At 34.9% G+C, this 24,342-nt stretch overlaps 1 pseudogene; it reads right to left on the minus strand.

Annotated features, from left to right (window-relative positions):
* Positions 1–5,002: 5,002 nt before the first annotated feature.
* The window catches only part of LOC149540875 (chaperone protein ClpB1-like), a 33,059-nt pseudogene continuing 13,719 nt past the window's right edge, over positions 5,003–24,342 (minus strand).

The raw sequence follows: 24,342 nt of genomic DNA on the forward strand, positions 1-24,342 counted from the left end.
ACACTAACAGTAACTAATATGAAAAATATATAATTAGTTATATGATTGAGACAAATCATGTACTAGTGAGTTGGTCAAAATTTCAACCAGATAAATTGTGACCAATGGGTTGGTCAAATTTGGTCAAAAATTGGGTCAAAAATTTGATCAATGAAGGTCAAAAAATGAACCCAAATGCACTAGTGCAAGTATGCTCACCAAGTTGACTCTTTGAGTTTAGTCATCAAGTCACCCCACCAAAGTGCCTCATCAAGGTCATTCTTTAGGTTCACTCATCGAGCTTGCTCACCAAGTCAGCTCACCATGTCATGTCTCTAAGTGGCTTCGCTAAGTCGGCTCACCAACTTGCCCCACCAAGTTGCCACTTTAAGCCCACTTACCATGTTAGATCGCCAGGCCAACTCCCCAAGTTATCTCACCAAGCTAACAATTGAAGTACGCTCACCAAGTCAACTCTCTAAGTTTGCTCACCAAGTTTTCCCCCTAGGCCAACTCTCCAGGTCAGCTCACCAAGTCACCCCCACCCAATCACCTCAACAAGTTGACTCATTAAGTCAACTCATGAAGTCAACTCACCCAGTGGTTTTACCACCTTTCCCTAGCAAGTGGGCTCACTCAGTGTGCTTACGAAGTTTCCCCATAGAGTTGCTTCTCTAAGCTCGCTCACCATGTAAACTCACTTGGTCGGCACACCAAGTTGACACTTTAAGTTTTCTCATCAAGTCACCCAATCAAAGCACCTCATCAAGGTTAGTCTTTAAGTACACTTAGTAGGTCAGCTCACCAAGTCGCTTCATGAAGTCGCCTCACCAAGTGGCCTTGATAAGTCAGCTCACCAACTTGCACCACCAAGTTGCCACTTTAAGTCGACTTGCCATATCAGCTTGCTAGGTCGACTCCCATAGTCAGCTCACCAAGCTGACAATTCAAGTACGCTCACCAAGTCAACTCTTTAATTTCGCTCACCAAGTCCACCCCTTAGGTCAACTCTCTAGGTTAGCCCACCAAGTCACCCCCACCGAGTCACCTCAATGAGTTGACTCTTTAAGTCAGCTCAACAAGTCTATTGTTCAAGTACGCATGCCAGGTCGGCTCGCCAAACCCACCAAGTCATGTCACCAAGTCAATTGTTTGAGTACACTCACAAAGTTGACTCTTTAAGGTCAGCTCGCCAAGCTAGCCCACCAATTCATTTCACCAAGTCGCCTCACCAAGTCGGCTCACCCACATGTCCCACCAAGTCCACAAGTCTGCTCGCCAAGCTGACAATTCAAGTGCACTCACCAAGTCGACTCTTTAAGTTTTCTCACCAAGCCCATCCCCTAGGCCAACTCTCCAGGTCAGCTCACCAAGTCACTCCCACCCAGTCACCTCAATGAGTTGGCTCTTTCAATCAACTCACCAAGTCTATTGTTCAAGTACGCATGCCAGGTCAGCTTGCCAAGCCAAGTCGACTTTGGTGTGTATTCCAAGTCTTCAATGTCCTCCCCAACACACTACAACAGAAGTGGCAAGATTTTAAAAAGCCAAAGAGGGACTATATTCAATAAATGTACCATGATTGACGTAGAGACAACTAGATTCTTAACATGAAAAAAGGGAGATATTTAAATACAACACAATTGAAGTCACTGCTCCATTTTTTATATATTTATAAATGCTCCATGGTCAAATATTTGTCATGAAAACAAGAATAAGAGAAGCACCCATTTTACCCAAACTTTAAACTGTGTCATGCTCATATCAATGTGATACTAAGGAAAGTCATTCCAGAAGTCATTCTTGGAATTCTGAGAGGATATAAGCACGGAGAGCTTTTTTGGTGGACAGAAAAAACTTGAAGTCAAAATTCCAACTTGAATGTAAAAAGCAAGCATATGCTAAAACAAACTCATTCTTATTAATATACCTTTTAGTTACAATTAGCACTATATTATTTGGTAAGAATTTACTTTTTCCCACACAATAATAAACCAAGAGACGATTATATTCTTTACATGACAAAATGGTGTGATTCTGGTAGGACAAGAGTGTATCTGCATAAATGAACTATTCATTAGTTTAGCTGCTTGTAAAAAGGTCAATTAGTTGACAAGATTCACAGCCACATCACATCAATTTGGCATGAAATTCTCCTTTGGAAGCTTGCAAATCCAATTCTTCCCATTTAACTTATACATTATTCAAAACTTCTAATCTTGATTCCAAACTCTATGAAAAGTTTGGAAGTAAACCAAATCTTTGCAGATGAAACTTATTAACCAAAGTCATATCAATAATATCATTTTAATATATTTATCTTACAAAAGCATATTCAAATGAAGTGACTTCTTGTCATTCAACTTATTTACTATTCAAATTCCAACAATTAGCAGTTGAAGAGTCTCATGGTCATGTAAGGTTTCAATAGAAGCTCTATTAATTTTTATTGACAGAAGTTGAATGGATATTTGTTCATTCTTTTCAGATTCCAACGGTCAACTATTGTTAGAAGAATGTTAAAACTCAGTTGTTGGTTAAATTTATTGCTATAATAGTTTATTCCTACTATTTTTTGAAATGCATGGAAAATGATGTAACAAGGGAAGGAAAGTTTTCCACTATTTCCTCTAGCATTGTAGATACTATGGAGGATGCAAATGCAGTTGCTGCACCAGATTTCCTCTTACAATCGGTATTCTCTACAAGTGACAGCACTTGGGAAAGAGATTGTTGAACAGTAGGATTGCCTTTTCCCAAAAAGTGAGTATCTATTGATTCCAAACTAGATCTCACTTGCTCTTTGGATAATTTTCCTTGGGAAAAATGAAGCAAACTTCTCAATAGACTCCATTCACAAAGAAAATCTTTTGAACCATGATCAGATTGATATACTTGATTGATTTTTGGAAGCAAAGTAGTCACAATTGTGAAAGATAATGACCTTGAATTAGCCTGTGAGAGGAAATATCCACTTGTCAACATAAGGATCTGACTTCAAACTCAGAATGAACTATATGAGGAAGAACAGATACACACCTGAGCCTGTAAAAGAAAGTTCATCACACTGGCCACATAGAATGAAATCATTGTCCGGTGGGCAAGCTTCTGACTTTTGGAACTTGACTCGACAACTCGAAGGCACTTTTGCAAGACACATATCACAAGAGCACTAAAATGTGGAGGTGAAAGATCTGCATAATTTTTAATGAGTAAGTTATTAATAAAAGATAAAAGAGTAAATGAACAGACAAGAAACTTTATTATACAGGCCCAATAATTTTCACTTTTTAGAATGAAATTGTGGTTGGTGTCAGACATCTATTTTCCATAATTCATTGTGCATCAGCAAATACTCATCAAAGGCTAAGAAAACCATGTAGTGTTTGGAACTAGGCTATTATTTTCTTCAATTCAAAGGGATGAAATCATTTGAAAGAAAAAATTATTGTTTTAATAAAAATATAATTAGTGCTACAGTTAAACCCAAGACAGACAAGTCATTCTATGATTCTAGATATTTTCTAATAAAAGAAATAGATAGACATGAAATGGGAGGTATGGGGCATAAAATAGTCAAAATATGCTTCTCATAACAAGAGCAAACAAGCAAAATTCACCCTGATGAAAAAAAATTACTTATTCTTCAACTCTAGTAACTCAGAAGAGTAAGAACCTTCAGTATTGGAAATTGAAATGAGCAATCTTGTTAGTCATTTCACACGGGCTAATGACATAGAAAATGAATTTCAAGACACCAAAACATTTGATGATGAAAAAAACAATTCATAAATAAAGAATAAGGCAACGATGGAACTTGTAAGCACTCTTAAAAATAAAATACAACTGAAAGTAAAGTGTACCAGAGAGATGCATATTCTGGATTCAATTGTGTGCCACATTTTTTCATCAACATTTTGAATCACACTTAGTGTTCCATCATCAGGATGAGAAGAGCTATAGGAGATAAAACAAATTTGAATCCATAATATGCATCTGTCTACTATGACTGATTGTGGAAATTTGTTCTTGTTAATAAAGTGTAGTAGTTGAACAAGAGTCTATAAAATTTGCAAATGGTTAACCTATATAATGGTTAATGCCCCTTGAGATCATATGTGACTAAAATAAGCTCCTTATCCCAAAAACAAAAAATAGAATTCAATTTTGAAAATGGAAAAATAGACAGTTATAGCATCACAGGGATTTCCAAATTGCTAATTGCAGCAGGTGGTGGTTACAAATGTTTCTTGGAGATTAGAGAACTATTATGAAAGTTACAGATCTTTCACGGTGACTGTGAAGCCAGAAGCATAGTTCCACTATGTTTTAGTCATTCTTCTTTGAGTAGTGGGTAGGGGTTGATGGCCTGATTGTATTTGGTGGCATTAGAGAGGAAACATTACAATTTCATCAAGCTGCATGCAGACAATATCTGTGGCCCTTCCAAAATGAAGAACTAGAACTTTGTCCAATGTATCCCTAATGTGCTTGTCAACTTCCTGTTTCCTCATGAGAGTTTGTAGTAAGTAGCTCATCTCTTTAGAAAAAGGAATTCAACTTCACCCTTTTTCTACAAACAAACACTGGCTATTACCACAATGCAAGCAATAAGGGACACCTCAAGCTGCTATATAACATGCAAAGTAGAGAATGGATTTAATAATAAACATCTATCCTAGAGAGATTTAGAATAAGGTCATAGGAGGAATGTAAAGTAGCTCATTATGCCAGATCGAGCCCAACATTTAGTAGCATAACTTTTGAAAGATATAGATGTCACTTTTTTGGGAATCAACTGCACATTTATTGAATGAAATCAATCTATATGATGCATCTTTTCACATGAAATGATTCACAAGAGACCATCTCTTGTGAGGTTGAATGTTAAACAATGGAACTCCCTCATGATCATTCCTACTAATTTTGGTGCCCAATTTGTTTACAGATATGAATGCTCACCACAATATGACAATGACAATGCTATTTGATGGGTAGTTCATCCACGGCCATTAATACCTTCTTAGAACCATTTATTAAATCCCAACATTCTAACCTCATTAAGCTCATTTTGAACCTGTGGAATTTGAAAAATAAGAATAGTACGTTATCCTATAGAAATCCCTTGCATACCACAGTAATCTTCTCTTTCTATGTGTGTATACAATGCTCATGCAATATAGCAAAACAATCTTTTTAAAAGAAAGGTAGATCTCCATACTAACCTCCACAAGCCAAGCCTTGCTTGCTCTGTCTTTCTCCTTTTCAAGAGCGTGGAGCTCAATTTCTAATTGAATTTTTTTCCTTTCAAGTGCATCAATTTCTTCAGGTTGACTATCTAATTGCACTCTCACATTTGCACATGCCTCATCAATCATATCAATTGCTTTGTCAAGAAGATTCCGATCTGTTCATAGTCCAAACAAGAAAACAATAATTAATCAATTTCACAAAGCCCACAAAATGTCTACATTCTACTCAATGAAAATTATTGTCTCAAGCTTCAACAAACTTCTTATACTTTAAAATCAAGTAATTAATTATACACAATCACTTGATTAAAATCAAAATTCTGTCCATTTATGATAAAATCTCATATCTAAAGAGCTGCCACACAATGTCATCTTTTTCTATCACCACTTAAATCATATGAATATCTATTTGAAGAACCTACCACTTATATAATGACTCGATAACTCGGCAGCAACCACTAACGCTCTGTCTATGATCCTCACACCATGGTGACCCTCGTATTTTTCTTTCAGACAACGCAAAATACTGATTGTGTCGACCACACTTGGTTCAGCCACATACACCTGCCAAAGACACTTGTTGAGATAATCTACTCACAAGGTGATCTATGATCCTATAGTGATATAGACCTAAAAATAAAATGCACCAATAAAATTAATCAAGGGCCAACTTTCTGAAATCGACGCTCGAATGCAGCATCTTTCTCTACGTATTTTCGATACTCGTCCAGTGTAGTTGCTCCCACACACCTCAGATGGCCGCGGGAAAGCATTGGTTTCAATAAATTAGTAGCATCCATTGAACCCTCAGCATGTCCTGGGACAAACCTCCTTTGTCAAATTGAAGACAACGAATTATAATGATATATATATTTAGATTTAATCAAATGGAGAAAGAAAACAATAAAAAAAAAACACTCACTAGCACCGAGAACCAAATGTATTTCATCAATAAAAAGAATGACTCTTCCTTGGGATTCATCCACCTCCTTCAAAACAGATTTTAGTCTTTCTTAAAAGTCACCCCTGTACGTTGTTCCAGCAACTAGGGCTCCCATATCCAATTCTATCAATCTAAATTCCAGCAAATTACTGCAACATTCCAAAGAAATTTTATGAATGTCAAAGTGCAAATTCATGAAGTCCCAAACCAACTGCAAAAAATGCAATTTAATGCCAGTCCCTATCCTAATACTACTTAAATATTCCCAAGCATCAACATTTTATTATATGTTAGCTTACAAAGGCAAAACTAGTTTACAAGGACACGTGCCAATCTTTAACCAGAATGCACAAGGAATCATGCTGACCAGATATCTAGAGCTTAGAAAAGCTTGTACAAATTGCTTCAGTGTTATTAATTTCAGCTTGTAGTAATATATAAGGGGGCATAGTGTTGCATCATTTGAACTATCAATTGCTAATTTAGAAAGAGGTGTGCCATGTAAAACAGTGTAACGTATATATTGCCACCAAAGGAAAATTTGAATCTAAAGTTTGAACAATAATATAACTAACATAAAATAGATTATGAAATCCTTTTGCAAGTACTAATGTATGCTTACTACTATCTATCCTACAGGAAGCCCTAGGGTATATAAAATAAAAATAAAAAGATCGACATAAACGTCAAATGTTCCTCTCTTATTAAGCTTTTTCTTTACTTCAGAATTGCTAAAAATAAGAACCTGTTTAGCAAAAAACAACTTGCCTTGGCACATCTCCTCTAAAAATCCTTTGAGACAGTCCCTCCACCACAACAGTCTTTCCAACACTAGCCTCTCCAATTAGCACTGGATTGTTCTTCATCCTCCAACACAGAATTTTGATGATTCTCTTGGCCTCTTCATCTCTACTAATAACTAGGTCAGGCTTCCCAACTAGTTCCACTAGGTCGCGCCCATAGATCTTTAGAGCCTGGAAGTTTGTATGACCAAAGGTAGTCTCCGACTTCTTTCCTTCTACCCTCAGCTTCTCAATTTTAGATTTAACACCTAAAGCACTCACGCCTGCTTCTTCAAAGTTGTCCACAATCTGTGAATCCTCCAATAATCCTAGAATAAGATGATCTATAGCCAAATGAGAATCTCCTTTGTTCTTTTGTCTCGATTGTGCACGCCTGATGCATTTGATTAAAGTAGTGCCGGGGGGGTTTTCTTGTGGAGCAGGGTTATGAGAATCAGGATATACATGATGTTGAGACTTACATGATGTGAGTCCATTCCCTTACATGATTGAAGGTTCTTATATTCCTAATCAGCCAAAATATGTGGGATTAATGATTTTTAAAGTTTGTCTGCTTTAAATGTTCCCCATAGACAAAGGAATATGCCTATTTAAGCAATATCAATTCATGGAAAAAATTAGTGAAGATTTATCAACATCTCATCTTAAAGGGCATAGTCCAAGAAGGTTAATAGGTTGATGACCACTGGTTTATTTGTATACAAACAACATGACTAATTCTTCTATCATATAATATCTTAGTAAGTAAAGATGTTGAGTAGTGATCGTAGAGGTCTTCTACCTTTGGTGGCTAGCTTCTTGAATGCGAGCTTCACTTAGAGAAACTAAATCATAGAACATGCATTCATGACATACTAAAGAATCCTCCTAGTTTCAGAAAATATTGTCCCAAACTCTTGTTTTGTCACTCCCTTCCAATACCCACTAATACTCCCCACACCCATTTTTATGTCGTAAAGAAATTTAAGGATGGCTTCTTGAACATGTAATATGATCTTTTGAGCTAGCACTATAACTAATATATCATCAACATGGTTAGCTTTGTAAGATGTTTATCATACATCGGCATGCTGTGCGCAAATTCAATGACATAACAACACAAACAATCTTTGTGGAATCTTTTGTCTATTGTTGTTCAAGGAGACAATCAATTTGATGGAGTGAATAGTTCTTGTAGTGGTTTGTTGAGGGTTTTGTAATTAATAGAAATCAACACTTATCTACCTTCCCAGTTTGTGGAACAAAGATCTTTTAGCTGACGGGTTTCAACAAGTTAATTTTTGGGGGAAAAAGTAAAATTGTTTTCTCAAATAACATCAAAATGATCGTAGACAACTGAATAAAATGAGCTTGCATTGAAATGTTGGTTTTCTTCTGCATGGAAGAAACATTGGAATGAGAAAAACTAGGACACTTCAGAGTTCAAGGCCCAAATATGTATTGATAAGATTTAGCAGATGGTGATTTGTAGGAAGAAACTATTAAGTGTCAAGATTGATTTCACCTCTACCTAACAAACCAAGCCATTTTTGTGCGCATTTCTATATAGAATTCAAAGTTTAAAAAAAATCTCTTTGCTCATTTGACATGTTTCTAATTGCATAACTAAAAGGAAATTAAAATAAAATATTTACAAAATCCAAAACCGGCTGTTGTGGGGGATACAAATTTGACTAGCTAGCAGAGTACAGAGCATCATAAGCATGAGCTACACAACATGAATCTATTTTTTTCAATGTGTAACATTTTCTAAACTCAACTTCTAACAAATAAGTAAGGATCATTGAACTTGGTAAATAAGAGGTAGAATTGAGCTACAAATAATACATTGTGAGCTTCCAAATTATCTGCTACAACAACAGACCAATTTTTGTGTTCTTGAAATTATCATGAAGATCATTACTAAGTGCTTTGTTTAAATTAAGGAGGCCCAAGCTTAGTATTGTTTAGGTAAAGTAATTTGAAGAACTAATTATTTTGTCCATCTCTTGACCATAGATGGAATGTTGGTGTTGAAAAGAATCACTTCAATACAGTATTATAAATATAGCAAGTGATGTATAATAGTTAAGATTAAAATCATTATATTTCTTATTATTTCTCTCACATCTATGAAATAGTATTATTCACAAAGAACTATTAAACCTCTTGTGAGTGGATCAAAATGACTTTTATGCATCCAAGATTGCATATGAGAAAAGATACAGCGTTTTAGAGTTACCTCTCAGCTTCTAGTGCAAAGCCAATAACATAGTATGTAACTGAAACCCAAATCAATGCTTCTAGAAAAGATAGTGGGATCTTCACTATCCATGCTGGTAATGCATAAGCCCAAGTTGGATAGAATAGGAGGTCTCTTTGCTTGTAGAAAAATGGAAGGTGACCAACTGTAATTGATATTTTTGGAAATCCATTAAACATCATATGGACTAGACTGAAGAACATAGCTCCCATATATAGATTTCCATCTGTAATGTTCTGCTGGTGCATTTTTGTGCGTAAAAATAGCATCATTGTGATTGCCCCAATAACTGCAATCTGCATTATATATTTTTTAGGATTCACTCTTCTTTCTCTAATAAGATAAATAAAAGGAATGCTTGAGCTCCCCAAATTTGGGATCCAAGTGACTCACCTGTCCTGCTTTAAATATGTAGACAAAAGAGTTTCTCTTCATAAGCAGTACTTCTCGAGAGAAGCAAGCTTTGAGCATGTTCATTCTACTAACACCATATCTGGTACATGTAAGAGCTGCAATATGGTTCATTGTTTTGTCATATGAATGTGATAACTCTTCTGCGAGACACTTGCCTACATGTAAGTCTCAACATCAAGTACCAACACATGAGATATCTTATAACATAATACTAAATTAATTTTTTTTGGACAAAACGCCAATCTACCTACAATATCCAATGATTCAGGAATTCTAAATTATTACATCATAATGAATTTAACTCTGTATAAATGCATCGACTACCAAAAAATAAATATCAATACTATTTTAACAAATCGAGCCCCAGTTAGCCCATAGCTCACATCGTGCAATGTAGCTCTTTCCCAACAAATGTAAACCCTACCCTGATGCTATTTTCTCTAGAACTAAATGATAATAGAAAAAAGGTGAAATAAATTCAAGATCAATGCACCCATCAGAGCAAATCTCTAGTCAAATAGCTCTAGTTCCTCAACTCCCGCGCACGTTGAAGCTGAATAGAATCAATGAAATGGGCAGCATTTGCCCTTTTTACATATTAAGCTCGTGTTGGTCAAAATTTTGACCAACACAAGCATAGATTTAAAAAAAGCCATATTTTCCCTTTCCATACCAACCAATTTAATAAATGGTCAAAATTTTTGGTGGAAAAATGACCTCAAATGTACTAGTGATATTATAGGTTATGTAGACAAAAATACTACTTTCAAAAATAGGCCCTAAATTTGCAATTGGCTATCAAGTGCCTAAATCATTCAATAAAGGGGGTTCTTTGATTCATTATTCTTGCATTTTGGGGGTTACATTCATTAGTCCATCATGGAAGAGGAAAATTTAATCATCTTGACCCTAGACAACTATCATGAATGGAGTCAACTTGTTGTTAGATATTTTAGTCAGCATAATGCACTACCCTATGTGCTAGATCTTGAGTATAATCCTAACTAGAGTCTCATCATTTGGCGTGCTCTCTTTTTCTTTATGGTTGATGAAATTCTAGAGAAAATGTATGATATTAAGTCATCTAATCCATATGTTACTTGGATGTATCTTTGGGAGCACTATGGAGATCCAACCATTCCTCCATTCCTAGAAGATCTTCTACCTCTAGTTGCAACTGACTGCTCTTCAGATGAGATCACACCTCCAACTCTTGTTACTCTTATTGATCTTGTTTTAACCACAGATGCTTCAGATTTAGTGCAACAGGACCCTTTATGTCTTCCTACTTTACCTTCATGCGAAGACTTCCTTCCTACCCTTGCAGGCCTATTCATGGAGTCTCACATTGAAGATGTGGGAGACACTATTGAAGATATTCGTCTTCTTTTTGAGAAAAATTCTTCATTCATTTCCGTAGTGATAGATTCATGTACTTCAATACAACAAGGTACACATGGTCTTCTAGGTGATGACTTCTTGACTGATGTTTCAAGTTTGTTTGTGGAGTCACACACAACAAATTTAGAAGACTTATTTTATGATCTACCACTTCTCTTTGTTGAGGAAAATCCTTCTACAATTTTTTTGAGGGCCCACTCTGACCCTCATGTCCATTCTCTACATGATCAGTCTTTCTAGGCTGATGTGATTGTGGATACTTATGTACAACATCTATAGGAGGTCTCTTTTTCATTTGAGAAGATAGTTAGTTCCTTGAAACAGGTTCTACATCAGTCCTTGTTAAATCCACACATCTTCTCAGTAGTTTTGGAGGAAGCCATCATTGATATTGACATAGGGACACTTCAACAAGTTTTAGAGTCACCTTTCATCATAGAGATTCCTTGCCCATATAGGAGATGCATCTCCTTTGTACCCTTACATTTCTTTCTTCAAAATGGGAGGAACATCATTCAATGGTCATGGATCAACTTCTACATTGGAGAATTTCTCACTAGTTAGTACACTACTTTTAGGGGGAGGGGAACTACTTGTCTCCTTCTCCTTTTCGGGGGGGATTTTTTCCTTTTAGGGGGTTTTGTCCTTCTCCATTTCTTCTTGTATATACTTGATGTATATCATAATGGGGGGGTCTTGATTACTCCATCCATCCATGCACCCCTATTCATCTCTCTTTTTGGGGGAGGGTTTTTCCCATGAGGTTTTCCCTCTTTCTCCACTTTACGAGAGATTGCATCTTCATTATGTGCATGGGTACCTAACATGGCCTAGTAGCCAGGACCCATCATGCATTTCATCCTAGTTTTTGTAGGCTTAAGGGCATTCCGCTAAGTTGCACTTAAGGGGGGGTGTTGGTGTAAATAAGTATTTACTATTTACACTTACTTAAGTTTACTTAGGTTAATGCATATTTTTTATTATTTATTTATTAGCCACCTAGGAGTATGTGTACTCTTGTGAGTTGCCATGTTGACAACATAGGATTCCACATCTCTTTTATGCACATGGTGTCTACAACATAGGAGTTAGCACACTAATTAAGCATATGGTGTCTACAACCTTCTCATTCTTATCCACTCATCTAGAATGATGGATAAGGCATGTGTGTAGTTGTCATGATGCTTATCTTATCTCATAGTTCTTTCTAGAGACATTCTAGGTGCTTCTTGAGAGGCTTTTATATATAGGCACTCCTAGCGTGTTTGAACATCATATACTAAGGAGAGCAATGTATTAGGACATACTCTGATTAATTGATCATATCCATTTTTTGGTCTACAATTGTATTTGTGTTTGAGTTCTTAGTTCTTGGGTGAATTTTTCCCTTAGGAAAATTATTACATTTTATTAGAGCTATACCAAATTCTTACAATTATGAACAACTCTTTTCTAAATAATATCATTTCAAGGTTTTTTTTTCCTAAGAGGATTATGACAGATAATGCAATGTGCTTGAAATATGAGGAGTTTATAAAATTTTGTGACAAGTATGGAATTGTAAGATCAACATCTTCTCCTTATCATCCACAAGGAAATGGACAAGCTAAATCCAAAAATAAAAGCTTGTTGAAAGTAATAAAAAGAACATTGGATGATAACAAGAAAGCCTAGGATTCTAAATTATAGTTAGCAATTTGGGTTGATAGGGTGACTGTGAAAAAGGCTATAGGAGTAGCACCTTTTAACATTGTATATGAGATCTAGGCAAGAATGCATTAGAATAATTTAGTTGGATTATATAATTACATTCAAATGTATGATGAAAACATCATTAATGACACGCAAGAGAGATTGGATGAGTTAGTAGGATTGACTGAGACCAATAAAGAAGCATCCCTTAGAAATTAGAAGTTGCAATTATAGGTCAAAACACTTTATGATAAAAGGATAGTGAGAATGAAATTCAAACTTCAAGATTTAGTCATCATGTGGAATGTCAGAATTGAAGATAAGGGAAAACATGGAAAGTTCGATCCTATATGGTTAGGTCCCTATCTAATTAAAAATACATGGGGAGAGGACTCTTATATTCTAAAATATTTATTAGGTAACATTCTTGAGCTGCCAGTTCATGGACAATTTTTGAAGAGGTATTTTTACTAAAATACTTGTTTTCTTCCATGAATAATAGTTTTAGGGTTTTTGTACATTTGTATATCCTTTTTGTCTTTTGTGTAGTCCTTGTATATTCTTTTCCTTGTGTTGTTGCTCTCTCAAAGTTGTCAAGTTAGAAGGATGGTCAAGTTTGTGGTCTACTTCTCCCAGGGATTTTGAGCCCTCATATGAATTTTTGCTTACTCATTGTCCCTAGATAGAGCCATTGTTGGCCTGATTTTTCCCCCTTTATGTTATTTTGTTCTTCATAGTGAAAAACCCTAGGCTTATAATCCAAAATTGATGTTTTTTAGTTGAAATTCCTAGTGCAAATTTCCTAAAGGCCTTTTAAACCCTCATTGTATGCCTTAGTTTTTAAGAAAGGTAATTGAATATAATTTCCTTTTTCAAAATTACACAGAACATGGTTATCCAAAGTTCTCAATTTCACAAAGATTACTTTATTATTTCACATCATTCAACCTTTTAATTCTTTCCTTGACCATGGTTATATCTCTTAAGTATTTTATGAAGCATCTAAACTCTAATGGTTTATTCTAGTCGACCATCGATCTTGCCAAAATCAACAGTGAGCACTTGCCCACAATGTAAAGTTGCATGAACTTTAAGCAAAGAAAGGAAGAATCATTTTGCCACATAGCACTTGTTGAGGTTAGGTCTTAATATCTCCATTAAAATTTTAAGTTTGTTTAAATTTCTTAGTACTTCATCATACCCTTTTTAGAGTTGTCAGTACCTGTCAATGCACATCCCAATTTCTTGTAATCTTATTAGTTGGCTCATTTTAGTGGGGTTGTTTTGCTTTCAAAATTGATGCACTGTTGATATTTTCATGATCAATGGTTGGTGCTTTATTTCTTGATGAAGTTTCTTGAGCATTAATCAAAGAGGGGAAGCATCATGGTGACACTTGTCCAAGCTAATGTCATGAGAAATATTACATACAGCTCAGAAAAGTGCATTTTTTACATTGTTGATCTTGGTGAGATCAATAGATGGCACTTTACTACAAGATGAATGTGAGCAGCATTTAAAAAAATATGGAAAGCACCTTGTTGACATCTAGTACATTCTGATCTCATCAATGCAATCTCTAAAAGGTGTTACTACTACTAAAAGTTGTCATATATGATTGTGACAAGTGTAATGCAGTCATTGGCTACTATGATTGACTCAACACTAAAGGATGTGAATGTGTCCCACTGTTGATCTTGGTAAGATCAACAGATGATGCTTACCCACAATGTAAATTTGCATGGTTTTTAAACTAAGCGGGCAAGCGCCTTGCTGAAACCTATCCCTGATGATGCCATGTCTAGTATTTCACATAGTTCAAAAGTTGTAGGTTGTAGATCATTGATCTTTCCATAATCAAAAGCTATCACTTTGCCACTACAAGAAAGTGCATGACAATTTCACATTGTGAGGAAGTGCTAAGAGGATGTGTGACACATGGTGATGTCATGGATCCACTTCTTTAAAATATAGCAACAAAGTTTGTACTATGGTAGTTGTCAAAAACATTGGCAAAAAAAGAATTAGTCCATAGGTTAGTCTAGCTAACTAGATGTTATAAAGGCATCATTTCATAGCACCATTGATCTTTATCAAATGAATGATTGACACTTAGCTACAATGTAAAGCTGCATGAACTTTAAGCAACACTAAGAAGTGCCATTCCACCATGTGGCAAGGTGGGACCTATTGTAACAAAAAGCTAATAACTCATGCCAAGATAGAAAAGGTATTGAGATAGAGTGAATTAATTAGAAGCATAAATTACTACTAGCTAGGTTGGAGATGAGTGTACTAATGGGGCTACTTTTCAAAAGGTTTTATTAATAAGATATTACTATTTCCTATGATCGTCAATCTTGGTAAGATCAACGATTGGCACTTCATCGCAATATGAAGATGCATGAACTTTAAGAAAAGTGGGGAAGAATCTACTTGACATGTGGTGAGGATCTCAAAATGTTAAAAAAGTTTTTCTTTTGCAAGTAAAGTTGTTTGATGTTGTGAGATCAACAAGTGAATTTCAAATCTGAGGCACAACACAAAAATTAATAGTTAGAAACATAAATGCTATTTAGGGATCCTTCATGTGACCTTAATGCTACAGTATAATTTTCAAATTCACCATTACTAGACCACACAATCTTAAATTTCTCAGAGCGCAAGGGTTTCCAAAGCTAGGGTGCAAAATTTTGCAAGGTTTTCAACAATCTACAGGGCAATTTATAGAGAAAAAGAAGCATAACTCAATAGGTAAGTGGTTTGTGACTTCTGAAAATCAAAGGAATTATAATTGTGTAAAATTGAATTTTTAAAATGCCTCCACAAAAGGAATTCCCCAATTTGATTGATTGTCTTAAGAGGTCTATCCATGATGATTTCCTAGAACAATTGCCTTTGTCTATGAATGAATTAACAAAAGGGAGAGAACCCATCCCCAAAAACCCTAGGTTGGTTTTAGGTGAGGGTTTCTATGATAGGGCTAATTGGGTACAAGATTCACAAGTTTTAGTTGGGGGTTTAGAATTGTTTAAGAAATGGTTTGCAAAACACAACTTGGATATCCCATTGAATAATGTTTGGGAGTTTGACATTGGGAAATTGGTTATTCCTGATGTATTTTTTGATAGTGACCTATCATCTGATATGGCCAAGAAATATGACCACATTACTAGAATTGTAAAGAATCGTGCTGGAGATAACCTCTTTAGGGTTTCACCTACCTTGATTAGAGAGGTATTCAAGCTTATCCCCAATTAGGAAATCGATGGGAAAATTGATATGGATGAATTTCAGGAAAGATATAATGCATAGAGGGTTTACTTGAGGATAGGGCCACTACAACATGTTGTAAAAATTAGGTCATTACCTTTGGTTACACCTAATATCCCAGAAGCTCTGATGAAGAAATACTTTAATCCTAGGAGATAGGCCCTATATTTTACTCTTTGCAAAATATTTGGGATGGATGAGGAGGAATATATCCCAGGCTCTATTTTTCTCATTATGGCTCAAACTTTGCAATTTGGAATGAGCACAATTCTTGATTTTGCTACTATCCTAGCTGAGGAAATTCACAATGGTTTAGTGGGAATAGCTCAAGGTCAGGTGAATAGGCCTTTTTGCTAGTATTCTTTGTTGATGTACATATGTCTTTATAAAGGAGTTACCTTTTTCTCCAAGGAAATGAAGTTAGAACTAGAAAGAGATGGAGAATAAGCTCCTAGTTGAGTTATGAAGCTTTGACATGACTTGGGAAGTCACAGATGCTAGCTATGTTAGATTTGATAGGTACTTTGCTTCAAGGCTTAGATTTCTCTTGAAAGGGTATAGTCCAAGAATCTTACAACCTTTATTAGAGCTAATTAGACCCAAGGACCATGCCAAGGGGCTATTGGTAAGTCATAATTGGGGAAATATAATTCCATACCCTATTTCTACTATAATAAGATTTTATGGATTTTTGGGAAAACCCCATGTATTACCTTTCCATGCATCTTTGGAGATAGGAATTGCAGAGTTTCTATGGCATATTGGGTCAGTTGAGGAAAGGGATATATTGGGCAAAGGTAAAGGCACTTTCTTCTCTATTGTGACTATCATACATGACTTTTTTTTTTTTAGGAAAGGTAGGAGAAATTTAAGTTTGTTTTTGGATAGATATCATATGGCCAATCTCATGCTATGTACATTGATCTAAAAGGATTTTATGACCTCCTTAGAGAGAGAACCAAAGCTAAGGTTATTGAACAAGTTATATATTTCCTAGAGGATGTTATTAGAAATATTTTTCATTACAGGAACAAGAAGTCAAAAAATAAAAGTGGTAGTTTTTAGTTAAGTTTTAGAATTTATCAATGCTTTTGAGGCCAATTATAACCCCCTTGGCATATAAAAAGTAATGGTGGGAAAAAATAAAGACACTAATGAATAATTTTGTTGTGATAATGTAAAGTTTGAATGAGAATAAAAGCATCTTGGTCAAAGCATATCCTGATAAGTCTGTAGAGTTGGAGAGAAGGATAAATAGAAAAATGGTGGTTACTCTAGGCTAGTATACACTATAGAGGAGGGCTAGATATATTGTGGTTGGAGATATACCAAAAAAATTGGACTTAGAATTTGATGAAGATGTAAAAGCCAAAATTTTGGAGGACTTTGCCTAGCTAACACTTGAGGTTGGGAGTCAATTGGTTAGAGAACTAGGAGTTTTGGTTTTTCCTAAATGGGACATAGCTAATTCTCTAATTTTTGACTCCATTAGAAAAGAGAAAGATGTGCAATATAAAACCAAGGAAGAAATTTCACAAGCATACAGAGGGGTGAAATTTAGTAATGATCACCAAGCCCTAGTCATATGGTCTATTGAAAAAAGAAATAAGACTAGGATTCAAGAGATTTCAAGTGCTAAGCATACTGGTACACTCATAGTGTATAGAGAAAATGAGGTTAATAGTGGAGAAGTCACCAAAATGGCTCAAGAAATGGTAGCTTTTAGAGGTGTGGTAGCTAGGAAAGAAAAGGACATATTCTTAGAGCTTAATGCCAAGTTTGAAGAAATACTTAAGGCATATGAGGAAAGAGGATACAATTGTTGGAAAATCAAGTATCCAGATGGACAAATAGCTTGGAAAAAGGAAAGTGGGAGAGTTTAGCAGGCCAAGAATATCATATCCTTGCCCCCTAGTTGATCCATTTAAATCCACCCCCATTTTTGAGTTACTAGATACCCCAAAGAGACATGAGTTCTATACTATGGAGGAATTTCAAGAGGAAAATAATAAGTTATGGGAAATTTATGTTGAGTTGAACAATCAATATGAAGAAAAGCTCAGGAAATTTTTTTGTATTTAGTAGACAATATTGATTGGCTAGCATTTTATGACCAATTTGTAGGAATCCTAGAGATGTGGGATGAAATAAAGAGAGATGAAGATATACTAAAACCCATTATTTAGAAATGGAGCAAGAGAGATAATGGTGTCACTTCTATGTGTATCTCCCATCAAGTTATCTTGTTATCGGATAGAAAAAATTTTTGATATAATTAATAATCTGAAAGAATTTAGTGAAAAGTGGGTTTCTATTCAAAAAAGGATAAGAAATTGTTTTTCTAAATATATAGAAGAGAAGTTTGATCTTTTTCGCAGTGCACTTATAAAGGTTGAAAAAATAAAAGAAAAAGAAGAGTGGGGAAAGGAATTAGATGAATTTTTATGCCATAGATTGAATAGTGTCATAAATGAAAAGGGGCATGTAATAAGGGCAATGACTAATGAAGAACTTGTCAAAGTAAAATTGTTCTATAATACTATTAGAAAAGATTTTATTGAAATTTATAAGATTGGGAATTTTGTAATAAAAAACAAGTGGGAAATCCTATATTTTGATTGGCTTGATGATACTATTTTCAACAAATGGAAGGAAGAAATTTTGTCTTTAGAATAGGTGGCAATAGAAGAAGATGATGTAGCATCTAAGGATTCAGAAGTAACTATTACCCTAATAGTTAATGACGAGGCAAGTAGTGATCCCTGAGTTGAGGTAAACTTGTAAACATTAGAGCCAAAAAACATCATTAGTAAGTTTGATAGCTACATATTCTAAGGAACTAGAATAGCATAAGAGCCAATCATGGAACTGAAAGCATTTAAAGATGTAATAGAAAATGGGCCCACCATGAATAATACTTTGATGTAAAGTTTTTCTATTACATAAATTTTTGTTTTTTGTGACAACAACAAATGTATATGTCTTTTTTCAAAAGGATAGTTGTTAGTTCTCTATGCCTAAAGCTTGTTGCATCTCATATTATATAAGTGAGATTCTAGGGCTAGAGAAAGGGTCTAAATTATTGCATATTTTAATCTTTACAAAGACTTGTTCAATCTAGTTTTCTTGAGGTGCACTTTGTGACATGTTTTCTCTACAAGTTTATAAGAATACATTAATTTGGAAGGATTTAGATGTTTTATCTTGTGTCATTCTAAGTCTTGTTCACTTGTATACAATTTTCAAAGGAAATTAATATAAAATTGAACTACACCCATATTTTTTCTAGTTGAATCTTGTCTCCATTTCATTCCTTGGTTATGTTGATGTTGTATGAGCAAGGCTTATTCAACTAAATGCAATTAAATCTAATTATATGTCAATTCACTATTGCTTTTAATTCAATGAATTAAGCAAATGCTTTAGTGAGATTGATAGGATTTCCATGGTAATGGGAAGGATGCTTGTAAGAATGAGTTTTAATGAGAATTATTGATAGTATTAATTGTAATGCAATCAATTAGGTCTAAGAATTGAATGGACTCTAAGACTCAATAGATGAGGCACTGATCTATGTTGATGTTGTATGGGCAAGACTTATTCAATTGAGTGTAATTAAATCTAATTGTATGTCAATTCATTTGTTGGTGTTTAAAATCTACTGAACAACAAAATGTTCAATACTAGAATGATAACACTCACATAACCTAATGATCAACCAATTCCTATTATCACTTATATAAGTAAACCATTTGGACCTAACTTCAATAAAACCAAAGGATGGTTTTCTATTCTTTTGACTCTACTAAACCAAGGCGAGTATACCTAGGGATGATTTTAGTGCAAATTGTTGTGTAGAGATTCTTTTAGTTTCATTCTAATTCTCATCTCTTACCCACTAACACATGAGAAATTTACTTCACTTCTTTTAATGTTCTCAAACTTGTATGCATTCCTTATCAGTAGATCTAGTCATCATTCTCCTTGAATTTATAAATATTCTTGATAATAGTAGCTACCTAAGATTTAGAGAATAGATATAAATGAGTATTGACCATCATTTATAAGTTTGAACAAAATTGAAAGAAAAATGATTTTGATTTTATAATTGCTATGATATGTAGCAGCAGTATCCTTGTTCACCTCTAACTTATATGACCAGTACCTTATCCATTAGGCATAAAATTGACTATTGGTGGGAGATCTAATTCAATTAACTTGTAAATGAATTAATCAATTATAATCACCCATTTCCATTCTTATGAAATATCCTTTCTATAAAATCATAAACCCTACTAATTCATTGAAGCATTCTATAACTCCTTGAATTAAAAGCAACAATGATATCATCAAAAACCCATCCAGATTGCATTCAGCCAAATTAAACCTTATTTAAAATGAATTCAAAGTAAAAAAACCCATAAATAGGAGACAGAAATTGATGACACAAATATAGTGTAAATACCCCTTTGTATTATCCTTTCAGATGAATAATACAATGACTAATAGAATTCAAAGGACAACCTAGAATAACTTGTTGGTTCTATCATTTCAATATATCTTTAGAAAGTACAACTAGAGAATAAACTCAGAACAACTACACACTATTGGACTAACTGTATTCTCTCAAAGACTTAAAATTGTACAAAATTTAGACCCTCACATTGCCTTGAAAACTCATTTATATAGACATGAGTTGCAACAAGCAAAGGGTGTGACTGACAAGTGTCCTTTAAAAGATTTTTACATACATCTGTAACAAAAGGAAAAAATTGTGAATAATAGAAAAACTGATACATCAAACTTTCCTTTGTGGGTCCACTTGTGTTATTTCCTTTGGAAAGGCAAGAATACTTTGATCAGATTTCTTTAGTGTTCTGGTTCCTTGGGATAGGTGGCCATCAAATGTGATAGTGATGAGTCACATCCCACTACCTGAGGGCCCTCTTTATCTTTATCATCAGTAATAGAGGTGGCTTCTACTTTTGTATCCTCTTCTTTGTCATCATCTTCCACCTCATCATCTCCTTCTGATTGTTCTGTAGACATGAATTCTTCCTTCCATTTATTGTAAATAGTGTCCTCCAGCCAATCAAAATTTAGAATTTCTCTTTGTATAGTTACTAAAGAATTTGCATTTGCCTCTAAATCAACAAAATCTTTTCTGATGATATTATAGAATAACTATACTTTTACTATCTCCTCATTTGTTATTTCCCACAACAAATGGACCATTTCATTTATAACCTTATTTATTCTCTCACAGAAGGCTTCATCTAACTCCCTCTTCCATTCTTCCTTTTCCTTTATTTTATCAACTGACTTTAGAGCACAAGGGAATAAATCAATTTTTTCTGCAAAATGCTTGGAAAAACAATTGGTTAATCTTCTATAGAGAGAATATTGCTTATCATCAAAACCTTGCAACTTATTTAGTAAATTGAAAATTCCTTCTATTTGATGATTTGTTAGATGAATAATAGATATACACATAGCAGTGATATCTGAACTTCTCTCTATCCACTTCTGTACAATGGGTCTGAATATAACTTCATTTTGCTTCAATTCATCCTTGATTGCTATGATCCTTGCTAATTGATCAAAAAATGTGGGTCATTCTATCTTATCTATTAAATACATGATACCTTGCCTCAAATTTTCCTCATATTGATTATTAAGTTCTACATGCATTGCATATAATTTATTCTTCTCCTCTTCAAAATCATCTGTAGTATAGAACTAAGGCCTTTCAGGAGTATCAGGTATCTCAATAATTGGTGTTGATTTAAAAGTCTCAATAAGTGGCCTTGGGGGTATGCAATCCTGGGTTTACTAGTCTCTCCTAATTTTCTTTTCCCAGGAATCTTCTCCATTTGAGCTACTTTATTTTCTAATGACTATATTTGCATACCCCTCTCCTCACATGCTTTCAACACCTCTTCAAATCTAGCATTGAGTTGGGAAAATTTTTCTTCCTCCTGGCCAGACACCATGCCACCAAATTTTAGCATCTTTAATGCCATCCTAATTTCTGTAGTGGGAATTTCATGCATTTTGGTATTTTTCCTTTTTTCCATGGACCATATAACAAAGTCTTGGTGGTCATCACTAAATTTGACTCCTCTATGAGCCTATAGCATTTCTTCAGCAATCCTCAATTGAACATCCTTCTATTTCCTCACTGAATAAAAAACAATGGCATTTGCTATATCCCATTCTGATAGAAGGAGGACTCCTGACTGTCTAATTATTTGTCTCCCAACTTTAGGAGTAAATTTAGCAAAATCATTCAAAAAATTTGATTTCACCTCTTCCTTAATAACTGGATCAAGTTTATTTGGTTGCTCAGCCTTGATCTTCTCATAGGCTTTCTCAAAATTTCCCATATTTAATCTCCACAAAAACTGAGCAAAAGCCCTAGATTTTACAAAACTTTCATCATTAATAAATCTTTCAAAGGCCTAAGCAACTATTGGATCAATTTCCTTACCCTAGAAATTAACAATAGTTAAATACAACGAAGGGATGGGAGGTTCTTGTGGTTCTCCACTCTCCAAGTTTGTAGAAGTAACAATCACATCCCCTTCTCCACCCATTTGTCTAAGCTTCTCCCTTAAAGATGCTTCATCATTGATCCAGATTAGGGACTAGCTTGGGGAGTATTGTTTTACTTGAGAAGAAGAAGATCCCTATTCTAATTTCTACCATTTTGGAGAGCTGGTTGTAGATGGACTTCTTGGTCTTGGCCTCTGATGAAGGGGTGCCTGTTGCACACTTTGAACCATTACATAACCCACCCTTCTTTGCAAGCTATACTAGCCAAGAGCCACCACATTTCTACTACTTATCCTTCTTTGTACCTCTATAGCCTTGTTTGGATGTGCCTCAACATAAATGGATTTCTTCTCATTCATGGTTTGGATTATTATGGCTAAATTATTCATTAATGCTTGCATTTTAGCTCCACAATATTTCTTATCTTTCAATGGGTCATACTGGGGGTCAAAAGAATTAATTAATTCTAGGGTCTTAGTGAATACTACCCATTTTTCTTTCCTCAATTCTTGTTCTTGCAAAGTAAACATATTTTTTATTATATCCTCTAGATAGTAAACTTTTTGTACCATGTGAGAAGCTTTCACCCTCTCTCTTAAGAGGTCATAGAATCCCTCAGGATCAATAAATCTGGCATGAGATTCTACCATATTATATTTATCTAGAAACACATTAAGGTGCTTCCACCCTTTCTTGACAAAGACAAAATCATGTACCATAGTAACAATTGGAAAAAAGGTACCCTTTTTAGACAATTCCCTCTCATCTAGAGTACCTATTTGCCATAAGAGCTCAACTATCCCTATCTTCAAATGGACATGGAAAGGTAGAACATGAGGCTTTCCCAAAAAGTCATATACTCTTATTACTATTGAGCCATTGTAAGGGATTATATCCCCCCAATTATGACTAACCAATAGTCCCTGTGCATGGTCCTTGGGTCTGACCAATTCTAGCAATGCTTATAGAATTCTGGGACTATCTCCTTTTAGAAGCAACCTAAGTTTTGATGCAAAGTATCTATCAAATCTCACATAACTAGCATCTATAGCTTTTGAAGTCATATCTACACTCCACATCTACATAGGATTCCTCTCTCCATCCCTAGTTGTCTCCAACTCCATACCCTTGGAGAAAAAGGTGAGTCCCTTGTGCAAGCATACATGCATTAGGAATGAATACCAACAGAATCGTTTGTCCACTTTTCCCATGCTATCCCTACTAGACCATTGTGAACTTCTTTTGCAAGAAAAGTAGCAAAATCTAGAATAGCGCTCATCCCAAATTGAAGAGTTTGAGCCATGACAAGGACAATAGAGCCTGGGATTTGGTCAGCTTTATACATCCCAAAAATCTTGCAAAGAGAAAAATATAATGCTTGAGCTCTAAGGCTGAAATGCCTTTTTAGCAATGGCTCTGGGGTTCTGGCTATAATCACAGGCAAGGTGCCAATTTTAGCAGCATGCTCCTGCAATGGCCCTGTTCTTAGGTAAATTCTTTGTGCATCATAGCTTTCTTGTGTATATGTGAAAATGTGGCCTATGTGTTCACACACACTTCAACACAGTCCTTATTTGTGGATTCATCCCAGAATGAATATTAGATTGTTCATCCAAAAATCAGCCAGCAAGGCAACCTATTGCCTTCTATCTGAAGGGAATTGCTTGTTAGATATCCTCAGATTTGAGGTGTTAAGAAACCAGACCCCCTATGAATGAAGGATTTAAAAGAAAATGCGACTAATCTATATGAGAATGTAGATTAATCTAGAATGGAGTATGCACGTTT

Source organism: Cupressus sempervirens, chromosome 9 (assembly GCF_028749045.1).
Source record: "Cupressus sempervirens isolate cs-2001-9-10 chromosome 9, ASM2874904v1, whole genome shotgun sequence".
NCBI lineage: Eukaryota > Viridiplantae > Streptophyta > Pinopsida > Cupressales > Cupressaceae > Cupressus > Cupressus sempervirens.